At 47.0% G+C, this 16716-nt stretch overlaps 1 non-coding gene across 1 annotated transcript; it reads left to right on the top strand.

Annotated features, from left to right (window-relative positions):
- The first annotated feature begins 7587 nt into the window (after positions 1-7587).
- Positions 7588-7659, top strand: TRNAA-UGC. Its single transcript has one exon. It is a non-coding gene; the product is annotated as a tRNA-Ala (tRNA).
- The last annotated feature ends 9057 nt before the right edge of the window (positions 7660-16716 follow it).

Genomic DNA, 16716 nt, shown 5'->3' with positions numbered 1-16716 from the left:
GCTTTTCTGTGTCTGTGGAGCAGACAGAAGGTGCCTTTCAGCCTGTGATGGTTGAGGGTAATTCAGTTGTCTCAGAGTTGATTAAGCATAAATTGAAAAAAAGGCAAAGCAAGGTCAGATGCAGAATGGTACTGGGGGCCAATGTGAGTGACTGTTACCGGAAGATGCCCCTGTGAAGCAAAAGCTCATGACCAGGACTACTCTAACATAAGCCCGGTAACTAGTGGATCTTTAGGAGGTCCGACCCATAGTGGGCTGACTTGGCCTGGCATCGTCCGGTGAGGAAGCTACCTGGGTCTAGGAGTGTGTGCACCCATCTTCCCTTCCCCTTTCCTTTCCTTGTGGGCTACTGACAATCTGATCATCTCACTGGATGCAATCAGAGTAAGCGGCGCCGTCTCTCAGAGACTAGCTGACGCTCTTTGCTGAAGGGAGGTGTAGGAGGGTCGTGGCCATCCTCGTTAGCCTCTCCTGTGTGAGTACCCTGTAGGGAAAAATCCTTAGTTTATGAGCCACTAGCGTGGACAGGGCACCCTCCCTGTGTGTGTAAGTGGAAAATGGGGGGGGAGTCTTAACATTCCACCTCACCCCCTAAGGGTACCCCCCGCATATTACATGTACGTACATTATGGTTCAACAACCTGCAGGTATTTAGAGAATTGGAATATTTATATGCATGAAAATCCATCTAAACAATGCCCACTAGAAGGTACTTCAATCTAGATAAGATCTTACATCTAAGAGGAGCATTTAATCACCCAAAAGCCCTGATACAGCGTGAGCAAATTTGTCTATTGAGGAAAGGAACGGGTTAATTTGAAATTCAGCTTGGCCCAGGAATAAAAAGAAAGTTGCTCTGCGTTCAGGGTCAAGAATCAACACAGACTATGCTAAGTACAAAGTAAAACTGCTTTCAGCCCCAGCTGGCTGTGGAAAAAGGAAAATTGACAGAGGCGAACCAAAGGCAGTACAAGGTACAGAACTGAGATTACATTTGCAAAGCTTAACTGTCCAATAAGATCCAACAGTGTGCCTTTGTGACCTCAGAGCCGGTGTGGCTTGGTGACACCAAAGAAGCCACAGGCAGCCGACCTGGACTGGAATCCCTGAAAGAGACGCTGCAGGAGATTCCAGGGTGTAAAAGAACAGCCTTCCCAAGAGCGGAAGCATGTTGGAAATTCTGGACAAGCTGTATACAGGATAATCTCCTATCCACCTTTCCCCCTTCTCTGAACATTATACACAGAAGTGGCCAGTCTGGACGTACGTGTGTGAGTATGAAAGGGGCTTAGGGCTTGGGGCATTCATGTTTTTCCTGACTAATGAAGCTTTAAAATTCAGTTATATGGTGTGTTTTCTTTATCTTCCCCCAACGATCCTGTAGTGTCAGCCTGATCACCTGACAAGAGGGATAGACTGGTAACAGAAATTTGTTACAGTTTGGTGAGCAATTTAAAAGGGGGTAGCCCTGCATAATTTACACCATCTATTTGCTTTGCTTGGTACTGCTGGTGTTATGTGTTGAGAACTGCATGATTAAAAGTGTGCCCTAATAGGATAAGGAAACGTTATCTGGTTCCGGTTCTGTTCTGTTTCACCGGTTACTGTTGTTTTTCTGCTCTGTTCATTTGGTCATTAGGACTGTGGGCGGAACTGAACCTCTCGTTCGTAATTCCTCGGAGTGGAAGCCATGCATGCAAGGAAGCTCTGAGGTCGAATTGAGATCCTTCTGTCCCGTTCCCTGTAGCGGTCAGCGTATAGAAGTGGGAAAACCTGGCTTAGACTGCAATTTCCTATGCTCTCTGTGTAATTCTCTTTTCTGTTTAAGTGTCAGCAGACAGATGGATGGGTCTTTGGGTAAACCCTCTAAAGAGGGTTGGATTATATGTTAAGTAAATGGCCTTTGCCCAATGGGCCATGTGTTTTTGTCCAGGTGGCAAGCCTCACGAGGAAGGACTCGGGTAGTCTTGTGAGTAAGAATGTTTAAGGGAAGAGACCAGGAGGGGTGGGGGCTAGTTGAGAAGCCCAGTCTCCTAGCTAAACTGGTAGTGGAACAAGTTGGTGTCCATGGAAGGAACGGTTCAGCAAGAAAAGCAGGATCGGGCCCAGGTGGGCAGGAAACAGACAGAGAGATTGGAAAACAGGTTGGAAAATTTTGAGGATGTATTGGAAGGAAGGAGTCAGTAAGTGTAAGCATGGGGATTTCAAATACCCAGGACTTACTTGGAATGGTGATTTAAGTTGATAAAAGTAGCTGTTGGGAGACAAGCAAATGATTTAAGGGAGAGTGAGCAGTTAACTCTGTAGTTGCTGGAGAAAACAGCAGTTGAACTTTGTAAAATGCTAAAGAAGAAAGTTCTTGGTGTCTGTGAAATATTTGTAAATAAATTCAGGCAAGGAAATTATTGGATTTTAATCATTTGATTTGGCTATGAACAATTTAGTTAAATTAGCTGAAGAATGTATACCTCATCGAGTCCAGGCCCCTGCCCTCATGGCAGGACCAAATACTGTCTAGACCATCCCTAATAGACATTTATCTAACCTACTCTTAAATATCTCCAGAGATGGAGATTCCACAACTTCCCTAGGCAATCTATTCCAATGTTTAACTACCCTGACAGTTAGGAACTTTTTCCTAATGTCCAACCTAAATCTCCCTTGCTGCAGTTTAAGCCCATTGCTTCTTGTTCTATCATTAGAGGCTAAGGTGAACAAGTTTTCTCCCTCCTCCTGATGACACCCTTTTAGATACCTGAAAACTGCTATCATGTCCCCTCTCAGTCTTCTCTTTTCCAAACTAAACAAACCCAATTCCTTCAGCCTTCCTTCATAGGTCATGTTCTCAAGACCTTTAATCATTCTTGTTGCTCTTCTCTGGACCCTCTCCAATTTCTCCACATCTTTCTTGAAATGCGGTGCCCAGAACTGGACACAATACTCCAGTTGAGGCCTAACCAGCGCAGAGTAAAGCGGAAGAATGACTTCTCGTGTCTTGTTTACAACACACCTGTTAATGCATCCCAGAATCACATTTGCTTTTTTTGCAACAGTATCACACTGTTGACTCATATTAAGCTTGTGGTCCACTATGACCCCTAGATCTCTTTCTGCCATACTCCTTCCTAGACAGTCTCTTCCCATTCTGTATGTGTGAAACTGATTGTTCCTTCCTAAGTGGAGCACTTTGCATTTATTTTTATTGAACTTCATCCTGTTTACTTCAGACCATTTCTCCAATTTGTTCAGATCATTTTGAATTTTGACCCTGTCCTCTAAAGCAGTTGCAATCCCTCCCAGTTTGGTATCGTCCGCAAACTTAATAAACGTACTTTCTATGCCAACAGCTAAATCAATGAAGATCTTGTACAGAACCGGTCCCAAAACAGACCCCTGCGGAACCCCACTTGTTATACCTTTCCAGCAGGACTGGTAGCCATTAATAACTACTCTCTGAGTACGGTTATGCAGCCAGTTATGCACCCACCTTATAGTAGCCCCATCTAAATTGTACTTTCCTAGTTTATCTATAAGAATATCATGCGAGACCGTATCAAATGCCTTACTAAAGTCTAAGTATATCACATCCACCGCTTCTCCCTTATCCACAAGGCTCGTTATTCTATCAAAGAATGCTATCAGATTAGTTTCACACGATTTGTTCTTTACAAATCCATGCTGGCTATTCCCTATCACCTTACCACCTTCCAAGTGTTTGCAGATGATTTATTTAATTACTTGCTCCATTATCTTCCCTGGCACAGAAGTTAAACTAACTGGTCTGTAGTTTCCTAGGTTGTTTTATTTCCCTTTTTATAAATGGGCACTATATTTGCCCTTTTCCAGTCTTCTGGAATCTCCCCCGTCTCCCATGATTTCCCAAAGATAATAGCTAGAGGCTCAGATACCTCCTCTATTAACTCCTTGAGTATTCTAGGATGCATTTCATCAGGCCCTGGTGACTTGCAGGCATCTAACTTTTCTAAGTGATTTTTTACTTGCTCCTTTTTATTTTATCTTCTAAACCTACCCTCTTCCCGTAAGCCTTCACTATATTGGACATTCCTTCAGACTTCTCAGTGAAGACCGAAACAAAGAAGTCATTAAGCATCTCTGCCATTTCCAAGTCTCCCGTTACTGTTTCCCCCTCCTCAGTGAGCAGTGGGCCTACCCTGTCCTTGGTCTTCCTTTGCTTCTAACGTATTGATAAAAAGTCTTCTTGTTTCCCTTTATTCCCATAGCTAGTTTGAGCTCATTTTGTGCCTTTGCCTTTCTAATCTTGCCTCTGCATTCCTGTGTTATTTGCCTATATTCGTCCTTTGTAATCTGACCTAGGTTCCATCTTTTATATGACGCCTTTTTATTTTGTAGGTCACGCAAGATCTCGTGGTTAAGCCAAGGTGGTCTTTTGCCACATTTTCTATCTTTCCTAACCATCGGAATAGCTTGCTTTTGGGCCCTTAATAGCATCCCTTTGAAAAACTGCCAACTCTCCTCAGTTGTTTTTCCCCTCAGTCTTGATTCCCATGGGACCTTACCTATCAGCTCTCTGAGCTTACCAAAATCCGCCTTCCTGAAATCCATTGTCTCTATTCTGCTGTACTCCCTTCTACCCTTCCTTAGAATTGCAAACTCTATGATTTCATGATCACTTTCACCCAAGCTTCCTTCTACTTTCAAACTCTCAACGAGTTCCTCCCTATTTGTTAAAATCAAGTCTAGAACAGCTTCCCCCCTAGTAGCTTTTTCAACTTTCTGAAATAAAAAGTTGTCTGCAATGCAGTCCAGGAACTTATTGGATAGTCTGTGCCCCGCGGTGTTATTTTCCCAACGTATATCTGGATAGTTGAAGTCCCCCATCACCACCAAATCTTGGGCTTTGGATGATTTTGTTAGTTGTTTGAAAAAAGCCTCATCCACCTCTTCCAACTGATTAGGTGGCTTGTAGTAGACTCCCAGCACGACATCACCCGTGTTTTTTACCCCTTTTAGCCTAACCCAGAGACTCTCAACACTCCCATTTCCTATGTCCATCTCTACCTCAGTCCAAGTGTGTACATTCTTAATATATAAGGCAACACCTCCTCCCTTTTTCCCCTGTCTATCCTTCCTGAGCAAACTATACCCATCCACACCAACATTCCAGTCGTGTGTATTATCCCACCAAGTTTCAATAACGCCAACAATTTTATAGTTGTATTTATTTATTAGCACTTCCAGTTCTTCCTGCTTATTACCCATACTTCTTGCATTAGTATATAGGCATCTAAGATACTGGTTTGATCTTGCCTCCCAGCTTTGCCCTGACCCTCCTTCCTCATTGCCATTATAGCCCGTGCTCCCTCCTGTTTCCAACCCATTTCCCAGGTCTTGTTCCCCGCTTACCTGTGGGGTTTGCTCACCTGTCACCGTCGAACCTAGTTTAAAGCCCTCCTTACTAGATTAGCCAGTCTGTGCGCAAATAAGGCCTTTCCCCTCTTTGAAAGGTGAACGCCATCTGTGCCTAGCAGTCCTTCCTCGAATAGCATCCCGTGGTCGAGGAAGCCAAAGCCCTCCTGGCGACACCATCTTCGCAGCCAGGCATTCACCTCCACGATGCATCTGTCTCTGCCCGGGACCCTACCTTCAACAGGAAGAATCGAAGAGAATACCACCTGCGCTCCAAACTCCTTAACCCGTACTCCCAGAGCCCTGTAGTCACTCTTGATCTGCTCAGTGTCACACCTCGCAGTATCATTTGTGCCCACATGGATGAGTAGCATGGGGTAGTAGTCAGAAGGCCGGATAATCCTCGACAAAGCCTCTGTAACATCTCGGATACGGGCCCCTGGCAGGCAGCATACCTCCCAGGATGAACGGTCAGGGCGACAGATGGGTGTCTCCGTCCCCCTCAGCAGAGAGTCTCCAACCACCACTACCCTACGTTTCTTATCAGTGGTGGCAGCAGACCTCCCAGCCTTAGGGGTACGAGGCTTCACCCCCTTAACTGTTGGGGGTGATTCCTTCTCTCCTGTATCAAGAAGAGCATAATGGTTATCTTTTACCACAGCAGGAGGGTTCGCAGCAGGGATGGAGCACTGCCTGCTGCTAGAAGTAACCAGCTGGCTGTGTCCACCCTGAGCCTCCTCCTCCACTGGTGTGTCAGATATACCCTGAGGCATCTCCTCCTCCACCGGTGTGTCGGTAGTCCTGTGAACTGGGACAGCTACATCAGCTGTCTCCACATGGATACTGTCCAAGGATTGCTCATGGATATGGATGTTCCTCAGCCTAGCCACCTCCTCCTGTAACTCTCCCACCTGCTGCCTGAGAGATTCCACCAGTAGGCACCTTTCACATTGGATGCCACCCCCAGCCTGGATATCAGTAAGTGGAAATTGCAAATTACAGTCTTTGCAAGCCCACACCAGAATCTGGGTAAAAGCATCCATGGTTTGGTGCTCTGTCTGGCTACAGGCGCAGGTGGAGGAGACAGAAGCAGTGCTGGCACAGGTGTTGCGGGTCCTCCTCACCATTGTAAGCCTCCCTCTGTCAAACTCTCTCAAATTCCTGTCTGCAGCTCCCTGTCCGCTCTGCTCTGCTGTAAATAGAAAGGTTTTGGATATGGCTTGATTTATAGGTTCAGGGGGACCAATGGGTCACAGATGAGACTGACAAGGGACCTCCGCTCCCTTCCTACTCCCCTTCCAAAAACTCCCTTGCAAAACTCCCTGGTCGCTTGTGCGCAGCTTTATAAAGCCCTGGCCTGAGTGAATGCCCCGCCCACAGCAAGATCTTTCTCTGTCCCTTGTGCAAAGCAGGGGGCCAAATTCCATGGAAACAATGGATGAGTTGGGGCCCTGGGCACATCCAGCCCTGGCAGTGAGATGTTCCCTCCCCTCTTTCTTTATGCTCCTGTTGTTATTTCATGGATTGTCTGGGATGGGGGAAAAGCTGAGTTCACTCCAGGTGGAGGGTAAAAAGGACCCTCAAAGTCTCAGGACCCAACCCCTGCTACCAGGTTCACCGAGGAGCTGGGGATTTGAGTAGGAAAGGGATTGTGTGAATTGTCAAGGTGGGGAATGAATAACAATCTACAACTAGATCCACCTCATTAACCACTGACACAGGCTAATCCTGCTGCAGATAGAAGGGAAACTGGGAGTGATTCTTTGCTGTGCAGCCATGGAAACAATGACCCAATTGCACCGCAGTGAATGTGCTGGGGAAGCTGGACTTTACAGGCAGGTGGCAATAGCAGATCCTAGAAATACCTGGAGCTTCCCACACCACTCCTGCCACCAGGGTCAGTTGTTGAGCGACTCTCAGAGCTCCTCCCCTCCCATTACCTTCCAGTAGGAGGTGGCCGCACTCCCCACCCAATGCAGAGGAGAGGGATGAGTGTATCTCTGCACCCTGAGTCCGGGGCACAAACTCTCTGTGCCCCACACATCAATTCTGGCCCTGCTGAAAAGTGACCCTGAGAACCAGCAGCCTCCAGGACAGCAGGTTTGGCCCTCAGAGCAGGGAATGTGTCCCCTATGCTGCTCGTAGGCCACTTGATGCTCTGGGAATAGGAGGGCTCTGAGTGTGACCTGCAGCCTATCTGGGGGTGTAGCTCAGTGGTAGAGCACATGCTTTGCATGTATGAGGCCCTGTGTTCAATCCCCAGCATTTTCAGGTTCTTGTTTGCACTCTGCTGCTTTGCTCATGGCCAGCTGGGATGTGGCCCAGCAGTCTCCCTGCAGGAGTTTTAATCCTGCTGAGTGAGAGGCAAGTGCCAATTGAATGCAAGGTCTGGGGGGGTTTCTGCTCCTAAGTCACCTTGGTACATGTAAGATTCCCACCTGCTTTGCTGCTTGGGACAAGGGTAGATGAGAAAGGCGAATCCTCCAGCACTGGAGGGAAAGATCCCATCTGCACAGACTGAGAGACAGACTAGACTTATTTCTTGTCTGGGCCCAATCTTTTCACCTGGTATAGCCCTTGTTCCAGCTCAGGTGATAGCTAGGGGATGTCTCATGACTGCAGCCATATTTGTTCAGTTCCACCCCCTTACACAGCTTTGGTACAAGGCAGGAATCTTTTGTCTCTCTCTGTGGAAAAGCCCCAGGTTTAAGATGGATTCCTGTACCAGGTGACATGGAACAACATGTCCTGTGAGACCTCAAGCCTTCACTCTTCCTGGCCTGACTCACAGAAGGTGCAGGACAGAGCCATCTGCAGTCAATTGTCCTGGTTAATGAGAGCCATCAAGAGTCCAAACCACTATTAATGGCTCACACTTTGCATCATTTTAACAGGACCTCAGAGTTATAGTTCATATTTCTAGTTTCAGATACAGGAATGATCGGTTCATACAAATAGGATGAACACTCACAGTAGATTATAAGCTTTGTAATGATACCTTACAAGAGACCTTTGGCATGAAGCATAGTCCAGTCACTTTATATTCACACTCATTAACATATTTTCATAAAATCACATGGAGTGCAACTTCTCAGCAGGGAAAGGGTTTTACTAGGACACCTGGGAGCAGTTGAGTTTCATGTACAGGCTGCGGTATTAGTTCCTCCAGGTTTCTCGTAAGCACACAGGGACCTTAACAGATGCTCTCGATACAGGAATGGCCCAGACACGTAAAGTGATGGCAATTGTATTTTCCTTTTTTATTTTTGCATTTCCAATGACATTTCTGTCTGTGATTTCGTTTTGCTTTGTATAACTGTGTTTTCTCCTGGATTTGATATTTAACTAAAAAAGAAAATGCCTCAGGGCCGCGGATGGAGGATCACGCTGAGGCTAGGACTGCTGAGAGAGCGAGAGTAGCAGGTTTTCTGTACTGTTTCTCACTCTCTTTTTCTTGATTAGTTTCTCTTCTGCACAAAATTTGCCTCTTTTACATGTGAGCCTGGTTAGCTCAATTGGACATCAGACTTTTAGTCTGAGAGTACAGGATCCAAGTCCCTGGTCAAGCAGACACATAGTTCCCCCTGTGATATTCCTCAAGAACTTCAGAAGGACTTTTCTTGATTTCAGTTTTTCCTTTTCAGAAATTAGCCTTTCCTAGGAATGGCCCTTTACTGCCTGGGACTGAAGATGCTACTTCCTCACCTGTCCATTGACCTGGCAATCTGGAGGAAGAAAGGCCTCTGGGCCTGCAGCAAAGCTCCGTGCGCTGACTTTTTGAACAAATGCAGGGCTAACCAGAGATGCATGTTCCCACTGAGTCCTCCCTGCCAGAAGTCAACAGAGATCAAAGGCTCCCATGCTGGTCCCATGGTTTAAGGGCCAGCACTCAGGACTTTGAACCCTGAAATCAAAGTTTAAGTCTCAATGAGACCTTGGGGTCCTTTGGTTGCCAGTTAACCATCTTGGGATTTCCAAAGCTTCATCCTGCTCTCCCAAATGACATGGTAGCCTGATCTAATATTTAACTAAACAATAATTTATCTGGGCACCAAATGGAGGAGCAAGATGGAACTAGGGCTGCTAAGGGAGCAAGAATAGCAAATTTTCTGAATTTTCTGTCCTCTTTTTCTTGACTAGTTTCTCTTCTGCACCAAATTTTCCTTTCTTTGTGTGAGCCTGGCTAGCTCAATTGGTAGCACATCAGATTTTTAATCTGAGGATCCAAGGTTCAAGTCCCTGGTCAAGTAAAGAAGGGGACTTTTCCTCCTGTGGTATTCCCCCCAAAACTGAAAAAAGCATCTCTTTAGGATGTTACTTAACATCACTCCCCCTGCAGGACTTGGCCTCCTCTAGGAAGGGCCATGTACTGCCTGGGACTGAAGGGGCAACTTCCTCACATGCCCACTGGCTTCTCAGTCTGGATTAAGAAAGACCTTTCTGGGAGCTGCAGCAAACTGCTGCATGACAACTTGGTGAGTAAATTCAGGGCTGCCCCCAGAGGGTCATCCATACCAGAGCTCAGCACAGGTCCGGGGAATCCCTATGGGTCTCATGGTGTAAGGGCCAGCACTCAGGACTTTGAATCCTGCAATCTGAGCTGACGTCTTGTTGGGATCTGAGGGCGGACAATTTCTGTGCCACAAACCCTACTGGGTCTTCCAAGGCTCTGTCTTGCTTTCTCAAAGGCCATGAAAGCCTGTCTTTTACCTGCCAGCTGTTGTGACTTGAGCACAAGAGGGGATGTTTGATCCAGAAGCCTGGCTGTGCCTGGAGTCCTGTAGGTAGGGATGCTAGCTGCATTTCCTCTGAGTCCTGAAGCTGGGCTGCAGCCTGGCCTAGGAGGCAGCCCTATTGGTTGACCTACTGGCCCAAAGTCACTTCGGTGGTGTTGGTGTTCCCAAGGAATGCTGAAGGGCCTAAGGGAGGGAGGCTCAATACTCTCCTCTATCAGTCAGGGCGGAAGAGAAGGGCTCAAGAGTGGGCAGGTTGATGGCTGGGCCTTCTAGCATTCGGTTGGGGATGAGGTGGGGAATGCGAACTGGGAGAAGCGGTTGCTGGCCTGTTAGGAATATCTCGGCCGGTGGTATAAGTGGACCTTGTCATTAGCCTACAAAGTTGTGATGCTCAAGACTTATCTTTTGGCTGTGTGAAATTTCCTGAGCCATGTGTTTCCCTCTGCTCCACGAGTGCTGCTTAGACCAAACACGATGGCCTTCCTAGCCAATGGGAACTGCGGAGTTGGTACTCAGGGCAGGGGCAGTGCTTGCCACTGGAGATGCTTCCCCACCCTGGGGGATGCTGGGACATGCCAGCCACTTCTGGGAGCGGCACGGAGGGAGGGAGGTAGAGTGGGCAGGGAGTCACATCAATGTTGCTGGTACATCTCTGCATGATTCCCATGGCAGCACCAAACAAGAGATGTTTTCCACTGCCCAGGAGACCCAGCCAGGGACTGATGTGCTGGAGATATGTTGGGAAAGGGACTGTCTGAATTCTCAAGGCAGGGAATGAACAATCTACAGCAACATCATTAACCACAAACACACTCTAACCATGATCCAGCCAGTCGGGAAATGGGCAGGAATTCTTGCTGTTCAGCCATGGCCACATGTACAGAGCTGCACAGCAGTGAGTGTGCTGGGGAAGCTGGTCTGAGCAAACAATTGGAAATGCCCCTTCAGTGAGAACAGAACCAGAGTGCAGAAAGGCCCCTGTGTTAAGTGGTTGTGGCTGAGGGCTTAGGGAGCTGGGGTATGACACCATAGGGGTCTTTCTGTGGAGGTTTGATTTTTGCCAGCTAGGGAAGGCTGGTGTGTGGTGTCTTCATGGCTGTACTTTCAGTGACGCAGGTTTCTCTATCCCATTGTTCCACGGGCATCCTACTAGATTGCCAGCTGCCTTTCAACTGCAGTGTGGAGACTGTTTGTGTGCGGGGAGAGACAGTGTGTGTGTTGAGGTAGGTAAGACCGGATCATTATTATCCCTACTTGAAAGAGGGAGAAGCTAAGGCTGAGAAAGGAGAATTGACTTGTCTTACATCACACAGCCAGTCAGTGGCAGAGTTGGGAGTAGGACCCAAGAGCCCTGATTTTCAAACTAACCATCAGATCTTGAATTTCAGAGATTGAATGACCTGAGTAAAGTGCTCTCAGATGAGCTCCAGACCAACAGCAGTGCACAGTAATTATTCAGCAAGTATTTGAGGAGAACTGCAATGTTACAGAGAATCATGAACTGCTCAGAGACAATTAATGCAGAGAAGCAGAAAATTCATCAAACATATAAGTGGTTATGACTTATTTCCTTGGTCTTCAAAGAGAATAACAAGGACCTGAGTCTCCTCCATGTCAATAACCCCCTGCTCAGCCAATCAGGGTAGAGACTGAGCCTGGGAGGCTGAGGGTTCTCACTAGAGAGCCCAAAGGATGGCCCAGGTCACAGTGGGGATCCCTGCCCGAGCACTATTTCAGCCCCACATTTTTGGGTGGACCTCCCACAGTGGGAGCTGCAGAGTATGTCTACACTATGGGATTATTCTGATTTTACATAAACCGGTTTTGTAAAACAGATTGTATAAAGTCGAATGCATGTGGCCACACTAAGCACATTAATTCGGCAGTGTGTGCTTCCATGGGCCGAAGCTAGCGTCGATTTCTGGAGCGTTGCAGTGTGGGTAGCTATTCCGTAGCTATCCCATAGTTCTTGCAGTCTCCTCCGACCCTTGGAATTCTGGGTTGAGATCCCAGTGCCTGATGGGGCAAAAATCATTGTTGCGGGTGGTTCTGGGTAAATGTCGTCACTCATTCCTTCCTCTGGGAAAGCAACGGCAGACAATCATTTCACACCCTTTTTCCCTGGAGTGCCCTGGCAGACACCATAGCATGGCAACCATGGAGCCTGTTTTGCATTTTGTCACTGTCACCGTACGTGTACTAGATGCCACTGACAGAGGCGGTACTGCAGCGCTGCACAGCAGCATTCATTTGCCTTTGCATGATAGCAGAGATGATTATCAGTTGTTCTGTACTGTCTGCTGTGCCATTGTAAATTGGCAATGAGATGATTGTTATCTCTTGTTCTGTGCTGTCTGCTGCTGTCATGGGTGCTCCTGGCTGACCTTTGGTGAAGTTGGCCAAGAACGCAAAGACAAAAATAGGAATGACTCCCCTGGTCATTCCCTCCTTTACATTGTATCTAAAAATAGAGTCAGTCCTGCCTAGAATATGGGGCAAGTGTACAAGAGAACCACACAGCACAGCTGCTCCATGTCAGATCCCACAGAAATGATGACTCATGCTGTTCTAAGGGGTGCCCCTACAACAACCGCACCTGTTGCTTCCCTGCTCCCCCAACCTCCTGGGCCACCGTGGCAGTGTCCCCCCATTTGTGTGATGAAGTAATAAAGAATGCAGGAATAAGAAACACTGACTTGTTAGAGATAAAATGAGGGGGAGGCAGCCTCCAACTGCTATTAGTCCAGGCACGACATTAAGCAGTGCGGGGGAGAGGAGCCCAGCATCCTGCTGCTATGGTAGTCCAGGCAGTACAGAATCTTTTCTTTACACATGAAAGGCAGCGGGCCCCTTAAATCGTCTCCCAAGCCCCCATGCCGGAGCCCTGGGGAGCAAATCACTGCAGTGGATGCTGCTCTCTCCAGCTTTGTGAACCCAGAGCAGGGGCGGCAGAAGCTTCCTTACAGTGGGGGGGGCACTGTTATCCAAACTGTGGCACCCTCATGACACCCCTTCCCTAAGGACCCCCACTCACAGCACTTCTCCCCTCGAGGCCACACCCACAGAACGCCTCTTCCCCAAGACTGTACTCTTTCCCCTCCCCTCCATCATTTGTCCTAACAGCCAATAAAGAGTGGTGGGGCCATGGCCCTCTAACCCCCCTGTTCCAGCACCCCTGACACAGAGCTAAGCAGACAGCAGTGTGTGTACGTGTACGTGTGTGTGTGTGACAGAGAGTGCTGTGCTGTGCTGAGCTGAGCCAGTGAGAGAAGAGGGGCTGATGTTGGGGCTGTCCCCTGCCTCAGGACTGGTTGCTTCCAGCAGCTGTCTGAACTTAGAGACAGTGTGCCGACACACTCACTCTTCCGCAATGCACACACTGTCTCTCCTCACCCCCCACCCCCACTCTCTACCCCACCACTTGCACATTGCAGTTCAAAAGCAGCTGGCAATCGAGTAGGATGCTCATAGAACAATGGAATAGAGAAACCTGCATCATGTGATGCTGTACCAGCCCGTGAGGCATTGCAAACCCTTCCCAAAGCACCCTGCAGCCAGTTGCTCAGTGGGATAGCTACCCACAGTGCACTGCTCTCTGTGGTGATCCAAGAGATTCTAGCATGGATGTGCACTGGTGACACAGGGTGGACATGCAACAGCTGTTCAATTAAAACACTTTAACTAAAGCCACATCACCCATTAGTGTAGGTCTAGCTTGAGAGTGAGACAAGGCCCAGCTCTGTTAAAACTAAAGAACCACAACTTCCTCTGTAGTTTGACTGCAGATCAAGTGGTCCTTGGTTCAAATCCAAGTGCCCCGTCACAAACCTGTTCCTTCAATAAAAATAATTCCCTTTCCAGTATGTTCAGGAACTCCACTAAATAAGGACCCCTGAAATGAATGGACACACTCAATGTTTTCCTGTGCAAATGCATAAAAATCTAGCAAACATGTCCCCCAACTGAAATCACTTCCAATCCTCTAAGTCTGTAGGTTTGTTTTCATCAATTAAACAAGAAGACGCATTTGCAGGTCCTTGGCCTCCATGGGCTACAGTGTGCAGAAGAACAAGAACCACATCCACTTGGGAGGAATGGACTAGTCTGTATTACATTTGGTAAGTAAGTTGCCATTGGGACCGAAAACTCTACTGGAGATGGACAGGAGCCCGTTACAAAAATAAAATAACCAAGATTTACCAAACTCCCTGTTACACATTCAATCCTCTGTTTGTGCACACGGCATCAATTGGGGCTCTAATAAATGGCAGCCTTCCTTTAACACAGATCGTTGTTCCTTGTGACTTTCAGATGCATTCGAATGGCAGCTGTTTAGAGGTCATGTGCTGCTAGTTCATGAGCAGCAGCAGAGTCTCTGTACGTTTACCAACCGTAGAGCTGAGTATGTCTGCATCCAAGTACCTGCAGAGTCAGTGTAGCACCACACAGTTAATTGCACAGTTTCACTTTCCGGTCTCATTGATCATTTGGGTAGAAACAGCAATGGTTTGGTGGTTTTTGGTTTTTTTCCCCTTCATTTTCTCCTAAGGAATGTGTGATCTTGAGCATGTTATTTTAAGTTCCCTGCGGGTCAGGAAAATTCCATCTCCTTGAAATAGGTGGGGAAGTGACCTGTTTGTGTAACCTAGAATAACAGAGCTTTTATAAAGCAGTTTTGCCTTTAATGTACTGGGATAAAGACAATAAATAGTAAATTCTACAGCCAGACACCAGGCCAGGATCAATTGATGGGGCCAGGATCAATTATTCCAGAAGAAACAAACTCTTGGAAAGTAGATGTAATTTGTCCCCAAACCTTTCTTTATTCTCATATGCTCTGATGGATTCTCTTCCAGAGGGCAGAGTTAAGGTTATCTGGGCATGTACCCTCACTCTGTATTCCCTGTTTTTCCAGAATTTGAGTTTTACTGAACTCGATGTTCTGGAAGGTAAGAGATATTCACAGTCAAAGTTAACTCTCTGTTAACAAAGGTTTTGTTAGTGGCAAATAATGAGACTAATCCCTCACTGTGGTAATTCCACTGACTTCAGAGTACTCGTCCTCATTTCTAGTTCCAAAAAAATAGCAAATTAAAACAACCTTGAGAGCTAAAATGCTGTGAGAAAATGGAAATTTTAGTAGCTCAAATAATTCAGTTTCTTCTATGTCTTGTGCGTGTGTAAATGGCACAACCTGTTAATTTCTAAGCACATCTTTCTTAACTTCTTCAAATATTCTGTAGTACATTAACTAGATCAAGTGGGTTGTTCAATGGAGGGAGGTTTTCATGCATTGCCCAAAACATATTTTTCATGTTATGTAAATGAACACAACTCATTGAACACAAAATTGTGTATTTCATGCCGTGAACTGAGTCGGTAGGTCAAATTAATAGGCTTGTTTTTTCTCTGTCTCTCTCCATGAAAAAAGGAAGAAACTCTGAAAATACCCATGGAGAGAGGGTGTTTCTGAGAGCCGGGGTAGGTATGGAGATATTTATGAAAGGGAGAGAGGCCAAAGTAGGGCCTTAGCTGGAACAAATGGGGAGGTTTTTTGTGCAGTTTCATTTCAGCCAGCCTCACATCCTGTAGTCCCTACTTCACCACCCCACCAACACAGCCACCTGTGACTCCTAAGACAGCCCCATTGCAAAAACTGCAGAACCCTCAGCCCTCCCTCTCCTAGCTGGATCCCCTGGCAGCCAGAGCTCTCCGCAGAACTGCTGTGGTTGCTCTCCTGAGTGTCTGATCAAGGATGGCTACCGGCTTCTCCTGAGAATGCAGCTGAGAAATGACTCATCCTTCTCTAGATTCTCGCCTCTGGGCTCTGAGAAGCAGGATGGGCCCTGTATGATAAAGTCCATGCAACATTCCCCTCTCATCCCAGCCCTGGTTTGTCACTAGTAGCCTGCTGTGTCTGGGTAGCAGCAAAGGATGTTTCCCAACATTCAGGAGACCCCAGCCTGGGACTAACGTCAGCCCAGCCCAGACCCCACATCCTAAAGTGAATAAGAAAAATTTATTTACTTGTTCTCATAATATAAGAACTAGGGGTCACCAAATGAAAGTAATGGGCAGCAGGTTTAAAACAAATAAAAGGAGGTTCCTCACACAGTGCACAGTCAACATGTCAAATTCCTTGGCTGAGAAGGTTGTGAAGGCTGGGACTATAATAGGATTTAAAAAAAAAACTGGATAAATTCATGGAGGTTAAGTCCATTGATGGCTATTATCCAGGATGGGTAAGGAATGGTGTCCCTAGCCTCTGTTTGTCAGAGGGTGGAGATGGATGGTAGGAGAGAGATCACTTGATCATTACCTGTTAGGTTCAGTCCCTCTGGGGCACCTGTCATTGGCCACTGTTGGCAGACAGGATACTGGGCTGGATGGACCTTTGGTCTGACCCAGTATGGCCATTCTCATGTTCTTATGAAGGGAGGGAGAAAGCCCTGCAACACAGTTTCTGTAGTGTAGTGGTTATCACATTTGCCTAACATGCAAAAGGTGATTGGTTCAAAAACAGGAGGTTTTACTTTTTCTGCCTGTCCAGCAAAGCGCTCCTGCTGCTGCCACTGTCCTGTCCTGCAGTAAC

Source organism: Gopherus evgoodei, chromosome 5 (genome assembly GCF_007399415.2).
Source record: "Gopherus evgoodei ecotype Sinaloan lineage chromosome 5, rGopEvg1_v1.p, whole genome shotgun sequence".
Lineage (NCBI taxonomy): Eukaryota > Metazoa > Chordata > Testudines > Testudinidae > Gopherus > Gopherus evgoodei.
This window is presented reverse-complemented; position numbering and strand designations above follow the sequence as displayed.